The 27,715-nt window shown below is 45.0% G+C and overlaps 1 protein-coding gene across 5 annotated transcripts in view; it reads left to right on the top strand.

The window, feature by feature from the left end:
• Positions 1 to 27,715, top strand: part of BEGAIN (brain enriched guanylate kinase associated) — a 597,092-nt gene that overhangs the window by 11,533 nt on the left and 557,844 nt on the right. Inside the window, exon 1 of one of the 5 annotated variants that reach the window (XM_069949879.1) lies at positions 16,445 to 16,470. The exons of the other annotated variants lie outside the window; for them this stretch is intronic. The gene's annotated coding sequence lies outside the window, so the exon portion shown is untranslated. Of the gene's footprint in view, positions 1 to 16,444; positions 16,471 to 27,715 lie in introns of those variants that run through there. 5 annotated transcript variants of the gene reach the window in all.

The raw sequence follows: 27,715 nt of genomic DNA, 5'->3' as shown, positions 1-27,715 counted from the left end.
AGTTATATTCTTGTATATAAGAGCAGTATTATAGTAGTTATATCCTTGTATAAAGAAGCAGTATTATAGTAGTTATATTCTTGTATATAGGAGCTGTATTATAGTAGTTATATTCCTGTATATAGGAGGCAGTATTATAGTAGTTATATTCTTGTATATAGGAGTAGTATTATAGAGGTTATATTCTTGTATATAGGAGCAGTATTATAGTAGTTATATTCTTGTATATAGGAGGCAGTATTATAGTAGTTATATTCCTGTATATAGAAGGCAGTATTATAGTAGTTATATTCTTGTATATAGGAGTAGTATTATAGAGGTTATATTCTTGTATAAAGGAGCAGTATTATAGGAGATATATTCTTATATATAGGGAGCAGTATTGTAGCTATATTCTTGTATATAGGAGGAGTATTATAGTAGTTATATTCTTGTATATAGGAGCAGTATTATAGGAGATACACTCACCGGCCACTTTATTAGGTACACCATGCTAGTAACGGGTTGGACCCCCTTTTGCCTTCAGAACTGCCTCAATTCTTGGTGGCATAGATACAACAAGGTGCTGGAAGCTTCCTCAGAGATTTTGGTCCATATTGACATGATGGCATCACACAGTTGCCGCAGATTTGTCGGCTGCACATCCATGATGCCAATCTCCCGTTCCACCACATCCCAAAGATGCTCTATTGGATTGAGATCTGGTGACTGTGGAGGCCATTGGAGTACAGTGAACTCATTGTCATGTTCAAGAAACCAGTCTGAGATGATTCTAGCTTTATGACATGGCGCATTATCCTGCTGAAAGTAGCCATCAGATGTTGGGTACATTGTGGTCATAAAGGGATGGACATGGTCAGCAACAATACTCAGGAAGGCTGTGGCGTTGCAACGATGCTCAATTGGTACCAAGGGGCCCAAAGAGTGCCAAGAAAATATTCCCCACACCATGACACCACCACCACCAGCCTGAACCGTTGATACAAGGCAGGATGGATCCACGCTTTCATGTTGTTGACGCCAAATTCTGACCCTACCATCCGAATGTCGCAGCAGAAATCGAGACTCATCAGACCAGGCAACGTTTTTCCAACCTTCTACTGTCCAATTTCGATGAGCTTGTGAAAATTGTAGCCTCAGTTTCCTGTTCTTAGCTGAAAGGAGTGGCACCCGGTGTGGTCTTCTGCTGCTGTAGCCCATCTGCCTCAAAGTTGGACGTACTGTGCGTTCAGAGATGCTCTTCTGCCTACCTTGGCTGTAACGGTTGGCTATTTGAGTCACTGTTGCCTTTCTATCAGCTCGAACCAGTCTGCCCATTCTCCTCTGACCTCTGGCATCAACAAGGCATTTCCACCCACAGAACTGCCGCTCACTGGATGTTTTTTCTTTTTCGGACCATTCTCTGTAAACCCTAGAGATGGTTGTGCGTGAAAATCCCAGTAGATCAGCAGTTTCTGAAATACTCAGACCAGCCCTTCTGGCACCAACAACCATGCCACGTTCAAAGGCACTCAAATCACCTTTCTTCCCCATACTGATGCTTGTTTTGAACTGCAGGAGATTATCTTGACCATGTCTACATGCCTAAATGCACTGAGTTGCCGCCATGTGATTGGCTGATTAGAAATTAAGTGGTAACGTGCAGTTGGACAGGTGTACCTAATAAAGTGGCCGGTGAGTGTATATTCTTGTATATAGTAGCACTATTATAGTAGTTATATTCTTGTATATAGGGCAGTATTATGGTAGTTATATTTTGTTTCTTTTACAGAAGTATTATAGTAGTTATATTCTTGTATATAGGAGGCAGTATTATAGTAGTTATATTCTTGTATATAGGGGGCAGTATTATAGTAGTTATATTCCTGTATATAGGAGCAGTATTATAGTAGTTATATTCTTGTATATAGGAGCAGTATTATAGTAGTTATATTCTTGTATATAGGAGCAGTATTATAGTAGTTATATTCTTGTATATAGGAGCAGTATTATAGTAGTTATATTTTGTTGCTTTTACAGCAGTTTGCTCTACAGCAATTCTTTTGTCTTCCTTAGGGTCCATTTATACAGAAAGATTATCTGACAGATTATCTGCCAAAGATTTGAAGCCAAAGTCAGGAATGGATTTAAAAAGAGGAAAAATATCAGGCTTTCCTTTATGACCTGATCTCTGTTTATAGTCTGTTACTGGCTTTGGCTTCAAATCTTTGGCAACTAATCTGTCAGATTAACTTTCTGTGTAAATGGTCCCTTACACACATCAATGAGCCTTGGGCACCAATGTCATTTTTCCCCACTGATCACTTTTGCTTTACATACTAAAAATACCCCCTATGATTGGTTGTTCTGGAGAGGCTCTGGCCTAGTCATCTAGACATCAGACTTTGGCCTTTGTCACAGTCTCATATCTTGACTGACTTGACATTGTTCCCTAATGTATCCCTGAGCGGCGCCATTGTCAGCAGTATGTTATTCTCTTCATCTGTTAGCGGTTTTAATTTTAGGGTTAATCTCGGTATGTACCTGGCTGTGTGGAGCAGCTTTAGGCATTGTGCATCCCTGCAAAAACTGAAGAAGGCACCATTCTATATATAAAAAAAAAATAACAGGTGCTCCTTCTATAAATCCATGTTATATTATCCTGGGACACTTTCTGCTTAATTTTTTGATAGCTATAATCAGAACATTTTCTAATCCTACCACAGTAATAGGTATCTATTTATATGTAGGCAGCACACAGATGGTTAAAGACAGGGGGCTCCTAATGATGAGCGAACTTCCAAAAACTCCTTCCTAAAGTCACCCATTGAAAAGTTTAAAGGGGAACTCTAGTTAAACAATTTTTCCTTCAAATCAACTGGTTTCAGAAAGCTATATAGATTTGTAATTTACTTCTATTTAAAAATCTCAAATCTTCCAGTGCTTATCAGCTGCTGAATGTCCTGCAGGAAGAGGTGTATTCTTTCCAGTCTGACACAGTGCTCTCTGCTGCCACCTCTGTCCACATCAGGAACTGTCCGGAGCAGTAGCAAATCCCTCTCCTGATCTGGACAGTTCCTGACATGGACAGAGATGGCAGTAGAGATCACTAGAGATGAGCGAACCGGGTTCGGGTTCGAATAGACTCGTTCGGCATTTGATTAGCGGGGGCTGCTAAACTTGGATAAAGCTCTAAGGTTGTCTGGAAAACATGGATACAGCCAATGACTATATCCATGTTTTCCACGTAGCCTTAGGGCTTTATCCAACTTCAGCAGCCACCGCTAATCAAATGCCGAACGTTCGGGTTCGGATGGACTCAAACCCGAACGCGGTTCGCTCATCTCTAGAGATCACAGTGTCAGACTGGAAAGAATACACTACTTCCTGCAGGACATACAGCAGCTGATAAGTACTGAAAAACTCAAGATTTTTAAATGTAGGTAAATTACGAATCTCTATATCTTTCTGACACCAGTTGATGTAAAAGAAAAAAAAAATACTAGTAATTTACAAATCTATAGAAGTTTTTGGCACCAATTGATTTGAAAACTTTTTTTTGCCAGAGTACCCCTTTAAGTGGTGATGCATAGCATTGCTCCCCATTTTCTTGCAAGAGAAGAGGGGGCTCCTGTCAAAATGACAAGAGTCCCTGCTCCTCTACTTGGCTTCATCCAACAAAACTTTTTCTCTATGTCTCTCGGCTTGGAAGCTGATAGGAGGGATAAAGAATTTACCGGCTTCACCTCCAAAAGATGTTTCACCAGTGGGGTACAGTGGAGTTTATCTTCCACATTAACATTCCTACCAGAAACCATACAGAAAGGTCAAAGTGCAATTTCCTGGAAAATCCTCCAACAAACCATAAACCAGAAGGCTAATTAGGGCGGTTAAAGGGTTTATTCACACTTTGAAATATGCTGCTTAAATGTCATAAAATACCATAAAAACCTCTCTGATTTCACTGCAATCCAGCACAGAAGCCCGGGTAAGTACTAGTGGCCGGGACTTGATCCCTGTAGCCTATCAGGGATCACCTTTGTGCCTACCACATTGTAGTATGGCCCCTCTAGGTTCCATCATACTATCATTTCCTGAAGATACAGACGCAGTTGAAAGTAACGCCCCATTGCCTTGTTGGTATCTGTGCCTACTGGCGGATCTTTCCGTTGGCCAACCCAATGTAAGCCTGGGCCTGGAGCCACCCCCCTTCTTTGCCCCTCTGCTAGCTTCACTTTAGCATTTGAGACATCTTTAGCATGTCCACAAGATATATACGTGACAGGTCACACCTCTGATATCCACATCTAATAAGCGAACACTTCGGGGGACATTTACTATCACTGCATCCCTGGCGTACACCAAGGAGAAGATGCAGGTTCACCTCTTCTCCCTGGCGTATGCCTGCCATATCCCCCGCTTACCTGATGGGCGGGCAGGGCGCGGCAAGGTGGGGAGGAGGCATAAATCCTGATACAAATGTACAACTGCTGGAAACGCCTCTTAGTAAAACCACGATGATAAAAGGGGGTGGAGCTTTAAGACTGATGTACTCGTATGCAGGTCTTCATCATGTTCATGGACCCTTTATTTGATCAGGTGGTTTTATTCAGTCCCAGAATGGACGGGGTTGTCCAGAGTTAGAAAAACACCTGCCTATAGGTTGCAGCTATTTTAGTTCCACTAAAATGGAGGCTGAGCTGCAATACCACACACAACCTGTGGACAGATGTGGAGCTGTTGTCAGAAAATTATGAAAAACTCCTTAAATGAAGAAGGGCTATTCTTATATTTAAGCCTACGGGTGGTTTCACACTCATCGCGCATGATGGCGCGGATCTCCGTCCATTCGATAGACTCCAGTCTATGGCCGGGCGAATTCCGCTGTCCGACGAAAGAAATGACATGTCAATTCTTTCAGCTGACGACGGAATCCGCCCGACCATAGAATGGTGTCTATGGCACGGGCGGATATGCGCGCCACCGTGAGCGGGTACGAGCGACGGAAATCACTGGAACTTAACCGCACGGATTCCGTAGTGTGAACCCACCCTATGGGAGTAAGGCTGGGTTCCCATGTTGCTGCTGCGGGGTGATAATTTAACACATGCCCAGTTGTTGTGGATTCTATGTGCTTCACCAGTACGTGCTGCAAAACCGGAACAATTCTCCATTCAGTCTGCCGCGTCTAGTGGAATGGGGGGGGGGGGGGGGGTCAGTGGACTTTATTTTCTCTATAATTTGAATACATTTCCCCTTTAAGGACTTTGCCTCTTTTATACACGCCATTTCCCGTGAAGATATTCTGTCTATAGAGTTGTAAGTGGATATTCTCAGAAAATAATGGAATGTTGGAGCGGCGGACACATCAGCGCGTAGATGCGGTAGACCTGCAGGATACTTATTTTGTGGTGAAATGCAGCAGAGGACGATTTATTTTACTATGATGGGGGGAGACCACCAGGACAGATCACTCGCAGCATAATCAATGGCAATGATTTCCATATGGGATCGCGAATGAATCCTCCAGGTTCTACTCTCTGCCATTTCCATCGTGTTTCCTTTCCATGGTAGTTTATAGTGAGGTACGAGGAAGTGGTCCGTCACCGGCGAGCTTGTCTTGGATAAGATCTCCCATCATAACAAACCACGGGCCTGGCGGAGGGGGCGTGATGTCACTGGAGCAGCGGCCAGAACTGCAGAGAGAGCCTAATAATAGAGGAATATTCTTATACATTAGTATATAATTATGTACTGGGGGGTGACAGGAGAACGTGCCCACTGCTCTGCCCCCTTCTAGCAGGGATTCCAAGTATGGTTATCCTGTACCCCAAGTGTCAGCATGTCATTGTCCTGTGCCCCAAGTGTTAGCATGTAATCCTGTACCCCAAGTGTCAGCATGTCATTGTCCTGTACCCCAAGTGTTAGCATGTAATCCTGTACCCCAAGTGTCAGCGTGTCATTGTCCTGTACCCAAATGTTAGCATGTCATTGACCTGTACCCCAAGTGTCTTCCTGTACCCCCAAGTGTCAGCATGTAATCCTGTACCCCAAGTGTCAGCGTGTCATTGTCCTGTATCCCATGTCATCCTGTACCCCGAGTGTCAGCATGTAATTCTGTACCCCAAGTGTCAGCATGTCATTATTCTGTACCCCAAGTGTCAGCATGTAATCCTGTACCCCTAGTGTCAGTGTGTCATTATCCTATATCCCAAGTGTCAGCGTGTCATCATCCTGTACCACAATTATCATTATCCTGTCCTTCAAGTGTCAGTGTGTCATTGTCCTGTACCCCAAGTTTCATCCTGTACCCCAAGTGTCAGTGTGTCATTATCCTGTACTTCAAGTGTCCTCAAGTAATCCTGTACCCCAACTGTCACTGTATCATCATTCTGTACCCAAATTGTGATTGTGTTGTACCCTAAGTGTCATCCTGTCCTCCAAGTATCAGCGTATTATTATCCTGTACCACAAGTGTCAGTGCCATGAGTCCGGGTAGCTATGCGAGGTTGTGGCTGCTGCATGGTTGTGGAGTCACTTGGGCACTTGTCATGGTGGTCAGGAGTGGTATTAAAACCCACCCCTGGACAAACGTTCTACTAACGTATAGATTCACTAATCTGACCACCTTTTGCTCTATAGTGTCGGCTTCCTGTCCTGCTAGGGTAGTACGAGGTTTCGGGTCCCTGCGCTGGGTTGTAACCAGATGGGTTTATTAAAGAATATTAAAGTGTCTTATTGAAGCAGACTTTCCAAGATTTCCTAGAACAGCCGTGCTTTACAGTAGGATACGTTGGCATACACGCTCTTTGTCCTACTGGGGCCAGTACCTAACTCCAGTTGACTGCCCTGTGTGTTAAAAAATGTATCCCTGGCGTGGACAAGGTTTTCCTCAGAGAACACCTCTCCCTCCTTAGGTTTCTAGCACTGCATGCTAGCGGTAGTTTCTGACATAAAAAGAATAAGTCTCTTGGCCCCTGACAAGGGTCCTGGCCTAATCCAGGCCCTGGCTTCACTGCAGCAGGAACTGGGCTCTCTGCGTCCATCTCTCTCCACTGACTCAACTAGAATACCCTCCCACCAGGAACTAGCTCCTTTTTATAGGGACAGCTTAGCAAGCTTGTGATTGGTGGGGCTGTGTGTGGATAAGAGAGAAGAAAGAGGATAGGCAGAAAAGTGAGGGAAACAAACTTGCACATGTGATAGGAGGAAACATAACATGTATGTGACAAACAGTAGTTAACCCATTAGACCTTCACCTGTGCATAGTGCAATACATACAATAAATACAAGAGTGACACCTAGTGGGGAAAAACACATAATACAATCTTCCTTATCCCCTTTTGTGTGAACCTTAGAGAGTTACCTAACCCAGGTGTATAAAACTGGTGGCACACCTGTGCTGGGACACTACATCACAGTGTCATTATCCTGCACCCCAAGTATCATTATCCTGTATTCCAAGTGTCATTATCCTGTACCCCAAGTGGCTTCACCATTGTCCTGTACCCAATATCCTGTATTGTTCAGAAATTGCCACAGATTTGTTTCCCATTCATGCAAAATCCACAAGGCAACATTCTGCAACTTCAGCGCACGTTCATTCATCTTCTATATTGTGATAAAATGATGTGGTTTTTCATATTACAGCTTTGGTGAAAGAGGACTAGTGTGGCCTAATACACCTACTGTCATTTTGCACTATATGGCGTTGTTATTTAGGCATAGGTGGCAATATTGCTCTACACGTGTTTGGGCCCAGTCCTTGACATTCTGGATTGGCTTCCTTGATCTGCAGAATATCACACCCTGGTATTGTCATAAAACCTTGCAGACTATCTTTCCCATTTTTACTTGCCCATAATGTTACTTAACCGAACTGCAGGCAAAAAGCCAAGATATGAAAAAGTATCCTTAAAACACATGGCGGAAATGCACACGAGAAAAATGCAGTTGGATGTGCGAAACCAGAAATCTAAACACACGCCCTTTGTATTCAACGTCCTGTAAACCCCCTGAAGCTCAGTATACAGGTAGGATATCGTATGCACGTAGGACTAGAATTACATACACCCACACCTAGCTGTCAGCCCAAACATAGAAATATTGCCATGTTAAATTATTAAAAGGCTTCTATATTGTATGCATTGTGTATATCCGGATGGGCCACATTGCCCCTCCGCCCTAGGTAACAATATACCCTATGTGTAATGCTCCTACACATTAATAAAAAAAAAATCCTGGGTGACTGCGTTACTAAAAATGGTCTCAATTGTTCTATTTTATCAGGATTATAGAAACATGGCTGCTTCCTTCCGGAAACAGTGCCATGTCTGTCTATGGGTTGTGTCTGGTATTGCAGTTCAGTCCAGGGATGTACTATAGAGAATGCAGAGGTTGCATCACACTATGGCCAGGAGCATATTGACCCCCAAACATATTAGACATGTCTCGGCTATGAGTGTAAGGAACAATTGTTGTATTTTAACTGTCTGATCTTATTGTTCTTGTGGAGAGTAGTCTGGCAGCGGCTTATTCCTTCTTTCCAGTGGCAAGTCATGAATTCACACATATGAAGAGATCTCTGTAAGTGTTTGGCCACGGGCTATCTCATGTGTATGGAGACATAGCCATTTATATAAGATTATGTGGGCCGACTTTGGTGGGATTGGTCACTTAATATGTTTAAAGGCCTCCTAACTAGGGATGGTCCGAACCGAGTTCGGATCGGGTTTGCACGAACCCGAACCCTCGGTAATGATTCCCGCTGTCTGCCCGCTCCGTGCAGCGGGCGGATCCAGCAGGAGGACCGCCTGTAAAAATGGGATACAGCAATAGCCATAGGCTGTATCCCATTTTTCCAGCCGGTCCTTCCGCTGGATCCGCCCGCTGCACGGAGCGGGCAGACATCGGGAATCCGATGCCGAGCGTTCGGGTTCATCCAAACCCGAATCTCGGCGGGTTCGGACCATCCCTACTCCTAACATTTTCCCCAACATTGGGAAGCTGGAATCCCTTTATTCTTAGAGAAATAATCCACAGCCAGAGGAGTCTGGCAGCATATTTCTCCCTTTTTATAACACATGTGTGCTCAGCTGAGCCAGTCGTGTGGGGATCAGCAGGGACAGCTTGGCCAATAGCCAGGAGAAATGTAGGGCCACCTTATGTGCTTAAAGGGTTTATCCAGGATTAGAAAAACAAAACGCAGCTGCTTTCTCCTATAAACAGTGCCACCCCTGTCCTCAGCTTGTGTGCTCTTCTGCAGCTCAGTTCTATTGATTAAGCAGGGTTGTAATACAACACACAACCTGACGACAGGGCTTGCACTATTTTAGGAAAAAAAACAGGCATGTTTATCCAATCCTGGATATGCCCTAAAAAGTGCCCAAAAAGTCTCTGTCCAATGTTATGGCTCCGAACTTTGAGTGTGTGCTGAAAGAAGGGGCAGCTCTCAATGGACAGCTGTTCAATTCTGTATTGAAAGAGACATCTGATGTTCTCTCCTCCCCTCCTAGTAGCTGTTCCTGTGTGTGATCAGCAGGCTTACTATGAGCCAGCATCTCCCTATCACACTGGGGGACATGGCAACATAACCCTATAGGCAGGAGAGACAATCAGATTGCCTTCCCTGCCAATTTTTGGAAATTTCTAAGGGAGCTCCATTGTGAGTGCATCCAAATCTTGTGTTTACCTTGTGACCCAGTGGTGATGACTGTGATTGAGCTGTCATCATTGCCTTGTAGGTCAGTGTACACAGAGTTTGGAAACATTAGGATTAGTCAATAGACGTTGCACAATCTTACATTGCTGAGCGTTTGCCTCTGGATCTTCCGTCCCTGCACGTTACAGAATAATAGTAGAATGTTGCTTACTCAATGGTAATGTCTTGTAAGATATTCACGAACCTTCCAAGAATTCCAGGATAGAAGGAAATGTCAGGTTGTGCTTGTTCTCCTCCACATTGTCTGCTTGTCCATGATGGTGCGGATTTCCTCCCTGTCCTGCCGGGAGCCTATCACCCCAGCACAGAATATTTCATGGTGAAATAATGATGTTTGCAAAACTCGGTTTAGTGGAGACATCCAAAAACTCTGCTATGTAAACCACAGGGGCAGGACGCAGAATTCCTACTGTGAAAATGTGATATGACCACAAAATCCCGGCACAAAGCCTGGGACACTATCTCCGCAGATAAGCAAGAAAGACGTGGGAGACTTACCGAGAACAGTGCCGAAAAATCTGAAGGAAGTGCGCCACATGTGCGACACTTTTACACCAACAGCTTTAAACCGCGTATGGGGTACAGGATAATGACAGTTGGGGTACAAAACAATAAAGCACTGACACTTGGAGAACAGGATAATGACATGATAACATTTGGGGAACAGGATAATGACATGATAACATTTGGGGAACAGGATAATGACATGATAACACTTGGGGCACAGGACAGTGACATTTGTGGTACAGGATAATGACACGCTGACACTTGGGGTACAGAATAATCACACTTGAACACTTGGGGTACAGGACACTGACACATGGGGTACAGGATAGTGACACTGACACGGGGTACAGAATGATGATTCTTAGGGTACAGGATAATGACACGCTGACACTTGGGGTACAGGACAATGGCACATGGGGTACAGGATTTTGTGGTAATAGATAATGACCTGCTAACACTTGGGGTAAATAATGACATGCTGACACTTGGGGTATAGGATAATGACACACTGACACTTGGGGTACAGGAGAATGAGGTCCTGAAACTTGAGGCACAGGATAAGGACACACTGACACTAGTGGTACAGGATAATGACACCCTGACACTTGGGGTACAGGATAATGACACCCTGACACTTGGGGTACAGGATATTGAAACCCTGACACTTGAGGTTCAGGATAATGACACTTGGGGTACAGGATAATGACACCCTGACACTCGGGGTACAGGATAATGACACCCTGACACTTGGGGTTCAGGATAATGACACCCTGCCACTCAGGGTAAGGAAAATAACTCTTTGACACTTGGGGTTATGGGTAATGACACGCGGGGTACAGGAAAATGACACTTGGGGTTCAGGATAATGACACTTGGGGTTCAGGATATTGACACCCTGACACTTGGAGTTCGAGATAATAACACTTGGGGTACAGGATAATGACAGGCTGACCCTTGGGGTACAGGATAATGACACGCTGACACTTGGGGTACAGGATAATGACACTCGGGGTACAGGATAATGACATGCTGATACTTGGAGTACAGGATAATGACACACTAACACTTAAGGTACAATGAAATTTGGGGGACACAATACAGTGATAATTGGAGTGGCAGGAAAATGACATCTATAGGATGGTTTTGTGTCTCCCCTAAAGGAAGTACTTCTGGAAAGGGTTACCCCCTGGCACAGTCTGCCCCATCACTAGATTGCCATCAGCCATATTGATCTTCCCCGCACCTCTGTGAGTTTCCGGTGACATCTAAGTCACAATCTTTAATGGAATTGCTCCTGACCCCCCCTTGGATATGAACGTGCAGCCGTACCTGTGACCCAGCTCTCTGCGTCACAGCTGTACTTCTCAGACCATCCGGTGGCCTCACATTCCTTGTTGTCATAGGGCATCGTTCTGCAAATGACCGCTCATGTCTAACCTACAGTAACCACAGTACAATTGCGACAGCACTCCAAACTGTTCTTTTTTTATCTTCACACAGGTCAGTGGTAAAGACCAGCTTCAGGCTAACATCACCTACAAGACACAGCAGACCAGCTACAAATTCACTCTTTGTAAGAGAAGGATTTCTTCTCTCCGGATTTAAAGACAGTCCATTAACATCAGTCTTGGCCTCAGACACACCATTCTCTCTCATAGACCTATTGGCTCTAACTTTTTGGTTTTCTTCCAAGAACCCCATAGGGCTATCTCTCATGTTCCTGGCTCCACCAATCCATTTGCCACACAGCGTTTCACATTTGGCACCTCTCAAGGCTAGAGTCCACTTTCTTCAGTTGTCTCTCTGTGCCATCCCTCTAGCCTTGCTATCCTGTACCACTCTGGTATTTCTGAACCTCTGGGCCCATGGCACAGTAACCTATGGTCAGGCATTTGGTTCAGGTTCCAGGTCACCGATCAGTTTGATGGTGGCCATGTTCAGGTCTTATCTCTCTGCAAGGCCAATGACAGGTTTCCCAGGCACCATATGCGGTATGTGGTTCCACCACACACTTTCTCTGGCAGGTACCAAAAACTCCCTAAATAACCTCTTTTATGGGGGCACCCAATGCTTCCCCCCACATTTTTGTCAGGTTCTTCTTGGGCTCCTTTCTTCTGGAAGCTGCCATCTAAGATACCACCTTTCACGCGGCACAGCTACTATGAAATGGCATGTTGATGCTGCTGCATATTACGGCCCTCCAACCCACTACAACAACCATAGGGTCTTCAGACAATACAACACATTACAGTATATACATGTTATTTACATGGTATACATGCAACATATACTGTATATGACAACTGCACCATGGTGTTACAGGGGACAGGTATGGGGTATCCTCTTATATATACAGTATATATATGATGACACCTGGGTACAAAACACTCTCACACTCACAGCACCGACCAGGAAAGGGATGGGCTCTGCTATTCCTAGACATAGTTTTTGCTGGAGATCATCAGAGCTTATTGCAGCATATCTGTGCGTTAATGGTAGACGGCAAAGTGTAAACGTGTAATTTTTTTTTTTTTTTAACATTTTATCTTCTATGAAATGTATGTGTTATATGAGGCGATGTTATATGGTCATGAAGAGCCGTATAATAAATTCCTTTCCTCTGTTTCTCTATGGATGAGAAGATAGGTGACACTGTCATACGCCGACCTGTATATTACACCTGTATGTCACACGCCCGTATGTACTGCATATCAGGTCACAAAGGATCTATGAGGACAAAAGGCTATGATCCCAAGACAGGATGATGGGGGCGGGGCATGGTCATTTTGCACTCTCAGCACTTTATTTCTACACCTTCCCCCTGCACCCTTCTACTACCTCCATTCCATTCCAAGTATCTCCTACACTCACAGAACTAGTAAACTAGCTCAAATGTATATCTGAGAAATTGAAATTATACTGTAAGTTCCATTGGGAACAGGGACAGTTTCTGTACAGCAATCCAGAATATGCTAGCGCTACACAAGACCTCTTCATGGCATTGTCCACTTGATGTCCAGACCATGGTGGAATTGTTCAGGTCTGGTATGGTGGTGTTATCCAGTCACAGTATGGTGGAATTGTTCAGGTCTGGTGTGGCGTTGTTATCCAGTCACAGTATGGTGGTATTGGTTAGGTCTGGTATGGCAGTGTTATCCAGTCACAGTATGGCCGTATTGGTCAGGTCTGGTATGGCGGTGTTATCCAGTCACAGTATGGTGGAATTATTCAGGTCTTGTGTGGCAGTGTTATCCAGTCACAGTATGGGGGTATTGGTCAGGTCTGGTATGACGGTGTTATCCAGTCACAGTATGGTGGAATTGTTCAGGTCTGGTGTGGTGGTGTTATCCATTCACAGTATGGTGGAATTGTTCAGGTCTGGTGTGGCAGTGTTATCCAGTCACAGTATGGTGGTATTGGTTAGGTCTGGTATGGCGGTGTTATCCAGTCACAGTATGGTGGAATTGTTCAGGTCTGGTATTGCGGTGTTATCCAGTCACAGTATAGCAGTATTGGTGAGGTCTGGTATGGCGGTGTTATCCAGTCACAGTATGGTCGAATTGTTTAGGTCTGGTGTGGCAGTGTTGTCCAGTCACAGTAGGGGGGTATTGGTCAGGTCTGGTATGGCGGTGTTATCCAGTCACAGTATGGAGGTATTGGTCAGGTCTGGTATGGCAGTGTTATCCAGTCACAGTATGGCAATATTGTTCAGGTCTGGCATGGCTATGTTAAACATGACACCTGGAGCTGTTAGCTTCCAATCTACCAACCCTGTGGTGAGAATTCCGTCAGACAATATGCAGACTGTTCAAATCATTGATTCAATGTGGAAATTTGTTTATGTTTTAGGGTATGTTCACACTGAGCAAATACGGCAGAGGATCTCTCCTCCGCGGAATCTTGCCGTGCTCAGTGTCGCGATGTGAGTGACTGAGAGGTGATGTAGTAGTGATAAAGTTTCGCCACTAGATGTCTCTATTGTAGGTATGTGTACTCAGTTGCTGCACAGCTGAAGTATGGAAAGGGTTATTGTTTGCTTATATGTCACATGGATCTGTGAACCTATGGGAGTATCTTCTCCTTCTGTCCTATCATCTCTTACTCTACCTTCTTTATGCACTCTTCACCCATTCACAGTGCACCTTACAGGGAGCTGTAGATAGGAAATCACATGGGTAGAGGAAGTGTAGAGGTGTTGGACGTCATAGGGAAAGGACACAAGCTAGAATTCTCCCTACAGCAGTCCCTCTGGGCCCTGGTCTCTGCTAGGTTCCCAGCAGTTATCTTAATCAAGTTCCTGTATGGTGAGACAAGACGCACCTAACAGCTCAAGTAATCTTACTCAGCACTATACAATGTTAAACCCCTTACGGGAGAAGACACGTGAGTGATTATCTCAAACCACGCCGTGAACTAGGAGAGTCACAGTGCAGGACAGTGTCCACAAAAGGCACAAAGCTAGGAACTGATTCGGATAGAGCAAAGTTGCTAGCAGTCTATGAACTCTATCTCACAGCGTGGTTATCAGCAGGAAACCCTCAGCATTTCTCTCATCCCAGTTAACAGGTTCTGGGGCTTGTGTCACCCTCTAGGACAGGTCCCCCAAAACTGGTAGGGCAACAGGTAGTTCATCCCGACCAAGGTCGATGCACGGGCACAAGTATTCTACTATTTCTACCTCATCCTCCAACATCCCGGCAGAGCACATTACTACTTGGGTTGGGACTCTCACGACATCCTTCTCTCTGCCCCTTTGATTCTTCTACGTATCTCTCAGCACTCAACCCAGTCAGCACCACTGTACTCCTTGCTATACTCCTATTACAGATCTGGATCCTGTATTATCAAGTGTAACGTATCCTGTCAAGGCACAACTGTATGTTCTGCTGCACGCAAGTACTTTCAGAGTAAACAAGAGATTATTTATGGTAAAGAGACTCTGTGATTCTTCGCCCCGCATCAACACAGTATACACGCACTCCTTGGGACATTCCCCTTTCTGTTTGTGGCAGTACCAATTGTCCGGGTGGGTCAATACTCCCCTCCGGACCACTGTGACATTAGCCCAAGGGACCCTACAGCAGGGTTTACAGAGGAGCAAGGTGTATCCGGCCCTCCAACCTAAAAGCAGGTGTGCCACCATATCTGTGTCCCCAACTGGCACTGGCGTCACAACACAGTACATTAGGGTCGGGCTACATCTTGGCCAACCACCACAGGAGTGGAGTCACACTCTACCACCTAACAAGTGACTGGCCGTACCTCCGCCATAGCACTGCGGGAGCTCACCACACACACACCCCTACACCTAGTTAAGCAGCAGCGCCACCAACAGCCTTCTAAGTGAATTGTTACAGTTAGTAAGGGAAGTTTCCAACAGGTGGGTGGGGTTATGTTAATGAGCTCCACATACAACCCAGCTGTGACAAGAAACCATTGAGGAGCAGCTGGAGGTGTGACAGGAGAGGTCAGTCAGTCAGAGCTGACAGGGAGTCAACATAGAGACAAAGGATTGAAGAGAAGGCGAAAGACCACTGGAGCCAATAGACTTGACTACATTTGATGCAGTAGCAGAGTTAACGTGGCCTCTGTACTGCCGCTTTCAGGAGTTTAAGGGGAAAGGATATCATGGCACCCTTGGACATATTTAGTGACCGTTCTTAGTTGGCTTCCAGCCCAGCCTAGAACCTTGTCTGAATGTTCCCATGATTGGAGTTGGGAAAGGCCTAGGTCCCGCTGGTTAGTGACGCTCTCAGCTTCAGGCAACTACAAAGACCTTTACACAAAAGCACAGTAACCCATGTTAGGCCACTAGCTATTAAAGATCAGTAATAGACTGGACTGTATAGGTGCATATGTCAGGTAAGCTTCTAAGTAAAGGAGTTACTGTTGCACCACATCCCTCCTCATCTCACTGCATCACAACAACATCATGGCGTCCCCACCATCTTGTCAGCCTAGTCAGGGAGTTGGCTCTGGGGGATCACAAGGTCCACTTTACTGACCACCATTACCACCGGAGCTGCGGTACACTACAAGGCCCAGCTATCCCGCAGGTGTTTCGTAGTTGCTCTCAATCACCCAGCAGCTCATCAGCATTCCCCTTGTTCCTGAGCTGAAGTGCTATACAAAGAATAGAGGCCCTAGTCATCCAGTACCACCATTATCTTCTGGAGTAGGGTCAGTGGTCGTGATGTTACGGAACAAGAGAAAATACCAGGAATTATACCGCCATACATTGGAAGATACAAAGTACAGTGCAGGTATGAGAGATAAGATAATGAGGACTATAAAGAACACGCAGAGGGCACGGGACTGCTGTCCTCATAAGAGGAAGCATGTAAGGACAGGGGAGCTATAATGTATAGGAGGTGGGGCTTATGCAAATGAAATGGGAGGGATTTACCACACTTATAGTAAGAAACATCTTTGTTGCCCAACCAATCACAACTCACATTTCAAATATTCATGAAAATAAAAGCTGAGCTGTGATTGGTTGCTATGGGCAACAAAATGCCTTCTTACTGTAGGACAGCGCCATAAATTTTCCCCGGTGTTAGAAGATTTGGAGATGTTCTGGGTTAAGGGGCGGGATTTGGGATAAGTCAGGTGACTACTTTTATTCCTATATTTTGATGTTCCATGTTAAAATCCCTCTAAGAATTTTTTTTTTTTGTTAAGGATAAAAGGACATGGTAGGTCTATAGCAACTTCACCTTTAAGACAGACCTGTTACCTTTTCAAATCACATGCTGCCACTTTTTCCAACTTAAAGGACATGTCTGCTTTTTAAAACAATGTTGCAGTGCATTATGGGTTTAAAAATCTCTTTCTAATAGAGAAGAGAGACGCAACAACCTTAGCAGCAGTGTGAATGTAGTGTCTGCTGCATGGTCCTGAATTTTGCTTGAAATAAGCATTTAGAGGCAAAATTTCTACAAAAATCCGTCAATGCTGTATTGTAGAGGAAAGCTGATGGTGTCTGGCGGAATGTGACACGTGGCTGGAGATGCCCTTTAAGAGTGAGAAATATGCCATGGATGGAATGCTTGTTGTCGTGCAGTACAGGTATCCGCCTGGTGAAATATTCTAAACATTAGTGATAGAAAAGGTGGAGGGGGTGAGATCTATAGCTGGGAAATAAACATTAATATATTCTTCATCTTCCTTATCTAGGAGGTATGGGATGTGGAGACGAGTAGCGATGTTAACATATACAACACATACAGGGAAATTCTTATGTCATGGGTCATCCAGCCACGTGTGTCACTGATAAATGCAGACATCAATGTAACCGCCAGCGGCCATAAGTCTTACAGGGATAACTCACACTCCTCCCTCTAAATTCCTTCACACAATTCTTAGAAAAGACTTTTTATGAACAGTAAAAATATTTAAAACTTGAAGGAGGAAATTTATATATAAACGGTATACTAAGGCTCAGTATAGTGTGTGTGTGTGTATATATATATATATATATATATATATATATATATATATATATATATAGTTATATAGTATGTGGAATGTACAGCTTTTCTGGTCTTAGATACACAGGCTTAGAAGACAGTATCACAAGTCATAGGCTTAGAAACCTCATCTCAGCAAACAGTATCACAAATCATAGGCTTAGATACTTCAGCTCAGTAGATATTAATAAGCCAGGGCTACAGGGCTATTTTGGCTGCAACAGGGGGCCGTGCCAAGCAAAAATTGCACTTTAGGTAAGTAAATTGGGTCGCACAGTGACCCGACCCAGAGTGGCAGTGAACGTGACATGGCAGAAATCCATCCAAACTGTCTAGTTGAGGCCGCTGCCACTTGTGGGTCACAACATGTCCCCATTCACTGACCTCAGTGTGATCCACACAGAGCAATTTCACACAGTGCAATGGTCACACAAGGCCTGTAGCGACTACAAATGCTGTGTAGCCCCTGTCTTACACAATAGGCTTAGATACACAGGTTCATTATACACAAGCCTGCAGGACAGAAATGGCTGTACATCGCACCCATGGTTGAATCGAAAGCCTGTTCAGCTACATTAAACACCAACATCAGAAGTTAGTATATAATTTGATCAAAACATACTGCCTCATGTACCACGTGCAGGTCTCTGATACACATGAGTCCCTACGCTAAACTACACTCTGCTGGTCAGCGAACGCCAACCACAAAGGGCCCCCCAAAACCCCTCAGGCGATGCCGGTGGAGAAAGCGGCCGCCAAGCAACACAAGTGTGAACAAGGTGTTACTAATCACCATTGCACCGGCAGGTAGAAGTACCTGTGTACATATGGTAAGTACAGTACCTCCTCTTTCTCCCATTCTACCTCCTGGTGCAATAGTAGTAAGACCTTGCTAACACTTGTGTTGCTTGGCGGCCGCCTTCTCTGCTGGCGGAGCCTGCGGGGGGGGGGGCAGGGTGTTGGGCCTTGGGGTTTGTTCCTGTGACATTCCCTGCTTGCGCTTGCTTTGCGGGGTTGGCGTTCGCTGACCGGCACAGTGCCGTTTAGCGTAGGGACTCATGTGTATCAGAAGACCAGCATGTGGTACATGAGGCAATATGTTTTAATCAGATTATACAAAGTACTAACTTCTGATGTTGGTTTTTAATGTAGCTGAACAGGCTTTTGTATTAACCATGGGTGCGATGTGCAGCCATTTCTGTCCTCCAGGCTTGTGTTCATTATATGGTATCACACATGATAAATCATCAGAATGTATTACTGGTGCTGTAGTGTGGTAGTATTGGTGCTGTAGTGGTGGTAGTATTGGTGCTGTAGTGGTCCGGTTATTGGTGCTGTAGTGTGGTAGTATTGATGCTGTAGTGGTGATAGTATTGGGGCTGTAGTGGTGGTGATAGTATTGGTGCTATAGTGGTGTTAGTATTGGTGCTGTAGTGGTGGTGGTGGTATTGGTGCTGTAGTGGTGGTAGTATTGGTGCTGTAGTGGTGGTAGTGTTGGTGCTGTAGTGGTGGTGGTGGTAGTATTGGTGCTGTAGTGGTAGTATTGGTGCTATGGGGGTGGTATTATTGGTGCTGTAGTGGTGTTAGTATTGGGGCTGTAGGGGTGATAGTATTGGTGCTGTAGTGGTGGTAGTATTGGACCTGTAGAGGTGGTAGTATTGGTACTGTAGAGGTGGTAGTATTGGTGTTGTACTGGTACTATTGGTGCTGTAGTGGTGGTAGTATTGGTGCTGTAGTCGGGGTATTATTGGTGCAGTAGTGGGGGTAGTATTAATGCTGTAGTGACGGTAGTATTAAGGCTGTTGTGTTGGAAGTATTGGTGCTGTAGTGGTGGTAGTATTGGACCTGTAGAGGTGGTAGTATTGGTACTGTAGAGGTGGTAGTATTGGTGTTGTACTGGTACTATTGGTGCTGTAGTGGTGGTAGTATTGGTGCTGTAGTCGGGGTATTATTGGTGCAGTAGTGGGGGTAGTATTAATGCTGTAGTGACGGTAGTATTAAGGCTGTTGTGTTGGAAGTATTGGTGCTGTAGTGGTGGTAGTATTAAGGCTGTAGTGGTGGTAGTATTAAGGCTGTAGTGGTGGTAGTATTGGTGCTGTAGTGGTGGTAGTATTGGTGCTGTAGTGGTGGTAGTATTGGTGCTGTAGTGGTGGTAGTATTGGGGCTGTAGTGGTGGTAGTATTGGTGCTGTAGTGGTGGTAGTATTGGGGCTGTAGTGGTGGTAGTATTGGTGCTGTAGTGGTGGTGGCAGTATTGGTGCTGTAGTGGTGGTGGTAGTATTGGTGCTGTAGAGGTGGTAGTATTAAGGCTGTAGTGTTGGTAATATTGGTGCTGTAGTGGTGGTAGTGTTGGTGCTGTAGTATTGGTTCTGTAGTGGTGGTACTATTGGTAGTTTTGGTTTTGTAGGGGTGGTAGTGTTGGTGCTGTAGGGTGGTAGTATTGGTGCTGTAGTGGTGGTATTATTGGTGCTGTAGTGGTGGTAGTCTTGGTGCTGTAGTGGTGGTAGTCTTGGTGTTGTACAGGTGGTAGTGTTGGTGCTCTAGTGGTGGTAGTATTGGTGCTGTAGTGGTGGTGATAGTATTGGTGCTGTAGTGGTGGTGATAGTATTGGTGCTGTAGTTGTGGTAGTATTGGTGTTGTACTGGTAGTATTGGGACTGTAGTGGTGGTAGTATTGGGGCTGTAGTGGTGGTAGTATTGGTGCTGTAGGGTGGTAGTATTGGGGCTGTAGTGGTGGTAGTATTGGTGCTGTAGGGTGGTAGTATTGGTGCTGTAGTGGTGGTAGTATTGGTGCTGTAGTGGTGGTAGTTTTGGTGCTGTAGTGGTGGTAGTATTGGTGCTGTAGTGGTGGTAGTATTGGTGCTTTAGTGGTGGTGATAGTATTGGTGCTGTAGTGGTGGTAGTATTGGTGCTGTAGGGTGGTAGTATTGGTGCTGTAGGGGTGGTAGTATTGGTGCTTTAGTGGTGGTGATAGTATTGGTGCTGTAGTGGTGGTAGTATTGGTGCTGTAGTGGTGGTGATAGTATTGGTGCTGTAGTGGTGGTGATAGTATTGGTGCTGTAGTTGTGGTAGTATTGGTGTTGTACTGGTAGTATTGGGACTGTAGTGGTGGTAGTATTGGGGCTGTAGTGGTGGTAGTATTGGTGCTGTAGGGTGGTACTATTGGGGCTGTAGTGGTGGTAGTATTGGTGCTGTAGGGTGGTAGTATTGGTGCTGTAGTGGTGGTAGTATTGGTGCTGTAGTGGTGGTAGTTTTGGTGCTGTAGTGGTGGTAGTATTGGTGCTTTAGTGGTGGTGATAGTATTGGTGCTGTAGTGGTGGTAGTATTGGTGCTGTAGGGTGGTAGTATTGGTGCTGTAGGGGTGGTAGTATTGGTGCTTTAGTGGTGGTGATAGTATTGGTGCTGTAGGGGTGGTAGTATTGGTGCTGTAGAGTGGTAGTATTGGTGCTGTAGTGGTGGTAGTATTGGTGCTGTAGTGGTGGTAGTATTGGTGCTGTAGGGTGGTAGTATTGGTGCTGTAGGGTGGTTGTATTGGTGCTGTAGTGATGGTACTGTGGTAATCTTGGAGCTATAGCGCTGTTAGCACTGGTGCTGGAGTGGATGGGGACTGTCATTCTCATATTCTGCTTCTCTGTGCTTTTCTTAATACTTTTATGAGTTAGATATTTTTCTTTTGTATTTGGCCAAATTATTATCTATATGATAAAAACAAGCAAGAACGTCTCTGTACGGTTCATCAATGTGAAGTGGCTGACCCCCCCCCCCCGCCATATAGTAATGGTATTATAAACTGCTGCAAAAACTACATCTGAACACCTCTGCCCCAGTACTACTGTGTGTGAACGTGTTCTATAACACAATATGGGGACAGCCAGACGTCCCAGTGTTGCCGGCTGTGCTGAAGCCTAAGATACAACTGAGGCTATTAGGGACAACAGGTCATCATCAATTATGGTGCACATTTTTTACTAGGACATGTGTGATCTGTGCACTTGTAGAGCACATCTGGGGCACACCTGTAACTAGAGCACCTCTGCGGCACACCTGTGACCTGGGTACTTATAGGGGAATGCTCATGGCCAGGGCACTTATGGGGGACATCTGTTACTGGAGTATGTATGGGGCATTTATTGGGCACACTTGTGACTGGGGCAATTATGGGGGTACAACTGTGACTAGGGCATTTACTGGTGACACCTGTGACTGGGGTACGCTCATGGGCAAGGCATTTATTGGATACACCAGAGATTGGGGCACACTTGTAACTGGGGCAAATACAGGGCATTTGCATTACCATGATACTGATGGGAACAGCAGTGACTAGTGCACTGATGGGGTTTTGGTGCACACTTGTTACTGTAGCAAATATAGGACACCTATCTAATCCATGGGCTAATAAGGCACATGTGACACATTGGGAGTTTATAGGGAACATGTTGGACCAGGGCACTTATGGGGCACAGCTGTGTTTGGTCATAGAGACAGTGTGATCAGGGCACATATGGGGCACACATGGGACTAGGGAACGTATGGTTCACACCAGTGACGGGGGCACTTATTGGTGGCACCTGTGACTAGGGCACAAATTTTTAACAATCTGTTTTTTGCACTTAAAGAGCACATGTATGATTAGGGCACGTATGCGGCACACCTCTGACTAGGTAACGTATGGGGCACATGTGTGAGCAGGGCACTTATGGGGCACACCTGTGACTAGAGAATGTACGGGGCACATGTGTGAGCAGGGCACATATGGGGCACACTTATGACTAGGGAATGTATGGGGCACATGTGTGAGCAGGTCACTTATAGAGCACACCTGTGACTAGGAAACATATGGGGCACATGTGTGAGCAGGGCACATATGGGGCACACCTGCGACTAGGGAACATATGGGACACATGTGTAAGCAGGGCACTTATGGAGCACACCTCTGACTAGGTAACGTATGGGGCACATGTGTGAGCAGGGCACTTATGGGGCACACCTGTGACTAGAGAATGTACGGGGCACATGTGTGAGCAGGGCACATATGGGGCACACTTATGACTAGGGAATGTATGGGGCACATGTGTGAGCAGGTCACTTATAGAGCACACCTGTGACTAGGAAACATATGGGGCACATGTGTGAGCAGGGCACATATGGGGCACACCTGTGACTAGGGAACATATGGGACACATGTGTAAGCAGGGCACTTATGGAGCACACCTCTGACTAGGTAACGTATGGGGCACTTATTTAAGCAGGGCACTTATGGGGCACACCTGTGACTAGAGAATGTACGGGGCACATGTGTAAGCAGGGCACTTATGGGGCACACCTGTGACTAGGGAATGTATGGGGCACATGTGTAAGCAGGGCACTTATGGGGCACACCTGTGACTAGAGAATGTACGGGGCACATGTGTAAGCAGGGCACTTATGGGGCACACCTGTGACTAGGGAATGTATGGGGCACATGTGTAAACAGGGCACATATGGGGCACACCTGTGACTAGGGAACGTATGGGGCATATGTATGTGATTAGGACACATATGGATTACATCTGTGACTAGGGAACATATTGGGCACATGTGTGAGCAGGGCACTTATGGAGCACACCTGTGACTAGGGAACTTATGGGGCATATGTATGTGATTAGGACACATATGGGGCATATGTGTGAGCAGGGCACTTATGGGGCACATGTGTGAGAAGGGCACTTATGGGGCACATGTGTGAGAAGGGCACTTATGGGGCACATGTGTGAGCAGGGCACTTATTGGGGAGCATCTATCTAGGTTTACTGTCAGGAACTCTCGGATCAATAAGAATGGCAAAAAGGTGAACATAAATCTGTGAGGGACATGTGGGGGTTTTGTGAAGCTATGTCCCAGAACTATTCACCCTGTTTAGGTGTAGGGGGTAGTTTATAAATGTTGGAAGGTATATGTGCAGAAGATGTCTTCATACAGTCTTCTTTCATCCTTCATGCTGAGACTTGTGGTTCCCCAGCAGCTGGGTGGCCTCAGTCAGACATAGATAGAACACAACATCTCGGCAGAGCTCCACGTTGTCATGTGAGGTCCAGAGTTCACCTCACGTTGAGGTTCCTGTCTGCCTGGGGCGACGCTGGTGTCTGATGGAATCCGGTTCCTCCACAATAACTGACATAAGCAGGGGAAATGAAAGCGGCCAAAAACCGACAGGCTGTAAATTTCCAAACTTACTATCAACCGGGTCAAGAAGGAGCTGATGTGTGGTTTACAAACAACATAAGGGACAAACTGGCTGTCACCACTATTTGTATTGTAAATTCACATCATCTGTAAAATTTCTCTATCGTTCATCTTACTTATCCAATAAAATTCCTTTCAGCGGTTTCTTAAAGGAATTGTCACCTCTGACCATCCCCTTCCATGACCGAGGATCCGCTGGCCATCTTGGGGAAACTGTGGGCAGCTGCAGCGGCCACAACAGGAGAGATGTGGTATTACATGCTGCTGATTCAAATGAATACGAAAATAAGTCCTCCTCCATTAACTGCAATGGCCGAATGCAACTAATTGATCATTGGCTTCCTTTAGAAATAGATAACACTGTCACATTGTGTCACGATTTCACAGCAGTATGCATGTGAACAGATATCGGTGTGGTCCTAATATATGGACTAAATTGGAAGGTGCTGTGGGGGTCATTACACACCTGAGCCAAATTGGAGGGAACACTAGAAAGCGCCTTGTTGCTAGAAACCAGTTCAGTGCATTTGTCTGGGAAAAAGCAAACAGATCATCTTTTGCGGAGCTCACGTGCACAATGGCAGCTTATTTTTCCCAGTAGTGACTGAAACACAAACTATGTTGTTAGGCGAGTACACAGGGTGGATGACACTCGGCTCACCTCTATAACGTCTGCTTAGGGTGTACCAGACTGCTTCCTGGTGCGATGTGGGACAGCAATGCAGGCTAGAACTATAGCATGCTAGGCTACGGCTACATGGCGGCAAAATTGTGCAATTACTGCAACTTTCTGTCCCGTGGCTGAATGGGAAAATACATTCAGGGCGCCTCTGAATCTATAACCTTGACCATGATATAAAATGCAGTCAAAGGAGTCAAATAAGGTCACAGATACAAAGGAGCTCCAGTTAGTGTCCAGCATTTCACTAATTGAATGTGCACTAATTGAATTGCAGGACGTCTAGTGCATGTTTGGGTGTAAGATGCAAAATATGTGCAGAAAACATGTGAAGACACAGCAATAAGGGGAGTATACATATGCCATATGTGATACAATGCTGCAGTCGCATGTACGTGTACATTTTTGCGACTCTATAGGAATGCAATAGCCACAATATTGCATTGTGATCCACCATTGATCATCATGGTGTGGATTCTTAGAGGGAAGCAGACTCAGGGCTCAATTGCAAAATATCATATACAGTCACATACACAGCTGTTCCATTGGAATTGTTCTAGATCACAGGTGTCAAACTCAGGCCCTCCAGCTGTTGAAAAACTACAATTTCCATCATGCCTGGACAGCCAAAGCTAAAGCTTTGGCTGTCCAGGCATGATGGGAATTGTAGTTTTGCAACAGCTGGAGGGCCTTAGTTTGACATCCCTGTGCTAGATCACTGCAGAACTACTGAAAAGCCTGTAGCTTCCCCACCTACCTGTCACCTGTAAGTCAGGACTTCAGTCTGCAGTCCACTATCCCATGCACAGTAATGCAATGCATTGTAATATCGCATGATGTACAATATTGCATGTCAATATACTCCTATGGGGAAAAGTATAGCTTGACATTGCAGTTATCATCACATGGAAAGGCATCAGACCTAGGCACCATAGATTGGTTAGGTGTCGCTATAACTGTGCCTTGTGCTGCAATACAGTGCCCATTAAGGTTATACTGTACCTGTACTTCAAGTATCCATACTGTTGGCTTCTGCGTGCATCTAACATGTCACATTTATGCAATAATAAAGCTTTGCTTAGAAGGAAGAACATCTCCAGAATATGGTGCGGTACATTGCACCATATGGCGGTATGAGCCACATAGAGTTCTGTTCCACCATAAAGCATGTGACAACCAGCCTATGGGATGAGAACTTGGTCCAGTCTGCACTATTACCTGTATAGACCCAGCTCATTCTTTCAGCACAATATGGAAAATTGCTTCTATATCCCATATGACTATAATAATGTTCCATTCAATATTATGCAAAGGCTTCGGTCCCCATCATGGTGATACTCTCCAATCTTTAGTTTTCCAACTGTTACAAAACTACAAATCCCATCATGCACTGTGCCTAAATGCAAGAACAGAATGCGACTAATTCCTCCCATATGGTTATAATAATATTGTACATAAGAAGCAATGTTATGCTAAGACAATCTGCATTTTTCCCACCAGCTTTCAGATGTTGGAGACGATGAGAGTTGTAGTTTCTAACAGCTGGAGAGCCACAGGTTGGGGAACACTGCCTTATGCAATATGAATAGAACCATACAATGGGGGGTCGTTTTGCAACAGCTGGAAAGCATCAGGTTAGACATCATAGAATCAGGTAATGGTAACACAGCCATATGATGGGAGTTGTAGTTTTTGCCATAGTTGTAGTGTCCCAGGTTAGAAAACATAACCTTAGAATAATATTTCATGCAATGTTATTATGCCCATATTATCAGTGTATTCGTTTTGTAACACCTTCTAAGCATGATATGGCATGTAGGTATATGATGGGAGTTGTAGTTTTGCACCAGCTCCTTAGCATGATATAGCATGCAGCTATATGATGGGAGTAGTAGTTGTGTAGCAGCTCCTTGGAATGATATGGTATGTAAGTATATGATAGGAGTAGTAGTTTTGCACCAGCTCCTTAGCATGATATGGTATGTAAGTATATGATGAGAGTTGTAGCTGTGCACCAGCTTCTTAGCATATTGCATGCATCTATATGATGGGAGTTGTAGTTTTGCACCAGCTCCTTAGCATGATATTGTGTATAAGTATATGATGGGAGTAGTAGTTGTGCAGCAGCTCCTTAGCATGATATTGTATGTAAGTATATGATTGGAGTTTTGCACCAGCTCCTTAGCATGATATGGCATGTAAGTATATGATGGGAGTAGTAGTTGTGCAGATCCTTAGCATGATATTGTGTATAAGAATAGGATTGGAGTAGTAGTTGTGCAGCACCTTAGCATGATATGGTATGTAAGTATATGATGGGAGTAGTAGTTGTGCAGCTCCTTAGCATGATATTGTGTATAAGTATAGGATTGGAGCAGTAGTTGTGCAGCAGCTCCATAGCATGATGTGGCATGTAAGTATATGATTGGAGTAGTAGTTGTGCAGCACCTTAGCATGATATTGTGTATAAGAATAGGATTGGAGTAGTAGTTGTGCAGCACCTTAGCATGATATTGTGTATAAGTATAGGATTGGAGCAGTAGTTGTGCAGCAGCTCCTTAGCATGATATGGCATGTAAGTATATGATGGGAGTAGTAGTTGTGCAGCTCCTTAGCATGATATCGTGTATAAGTATAGGATTGGAGCAGTAGTTGTGCAGCAGCTCCTTAGCATGATATGGCATGCAGCTATATGATGGGTGTAGTAGTTGTGCAGCAGCTCCTTAGCATGATATGGCATGTAAGTATATGATGGGTGTAGTAGTTGTGCAGCAGCTCCTTAGCATGATATGGCATGCAGCTATATGATGGGTGTAGTAGTTGTGCAGCAGCTCCTTAGCATGATATGGCATGCAGCTATATGATGGGTGTAGTAGTTGTGCAGCAGCTCCTTAGCATGATATGGCATGCAGCTATATGATGGGTGTAGTAGTTGTGCAGCAGCTCCTTAGCATGATATGGCATGCAGCTATATGATGGGTGTAGTAGTTGTGCAGCTCCTTAGCATGATATGGCATGCAGCTATATGATGGGTGTAGTAGTTGTGCAGCTCCTTAGCATGATATGGCATGCAGCTATATGATGGGTGTAGTAGTTGTGCAGCTCCTTAGCATGATATGGCATGCAGCTATATGATGGGT

Source organism: Dendropsophus ebraccatus, chromosome 13 (genome assembly GCF_027789765.1).
Source record: "Dendropsophus ebraccatus isolate aDenEbr1 chromosome 13, aDenEbr1.pat, whole genome shotgun sequence".
Lineage (NCBI taxonomy): Eukaryota > Metazoa > Chordata > Amphibia > Anura > Hylidae > Dendropsophus > Dendropsophus ebraccatus.
Note: the sequence above shows the minus strand (reverse complement) of the source record. Positions and strands in the feature narration are given on the sequence as shown.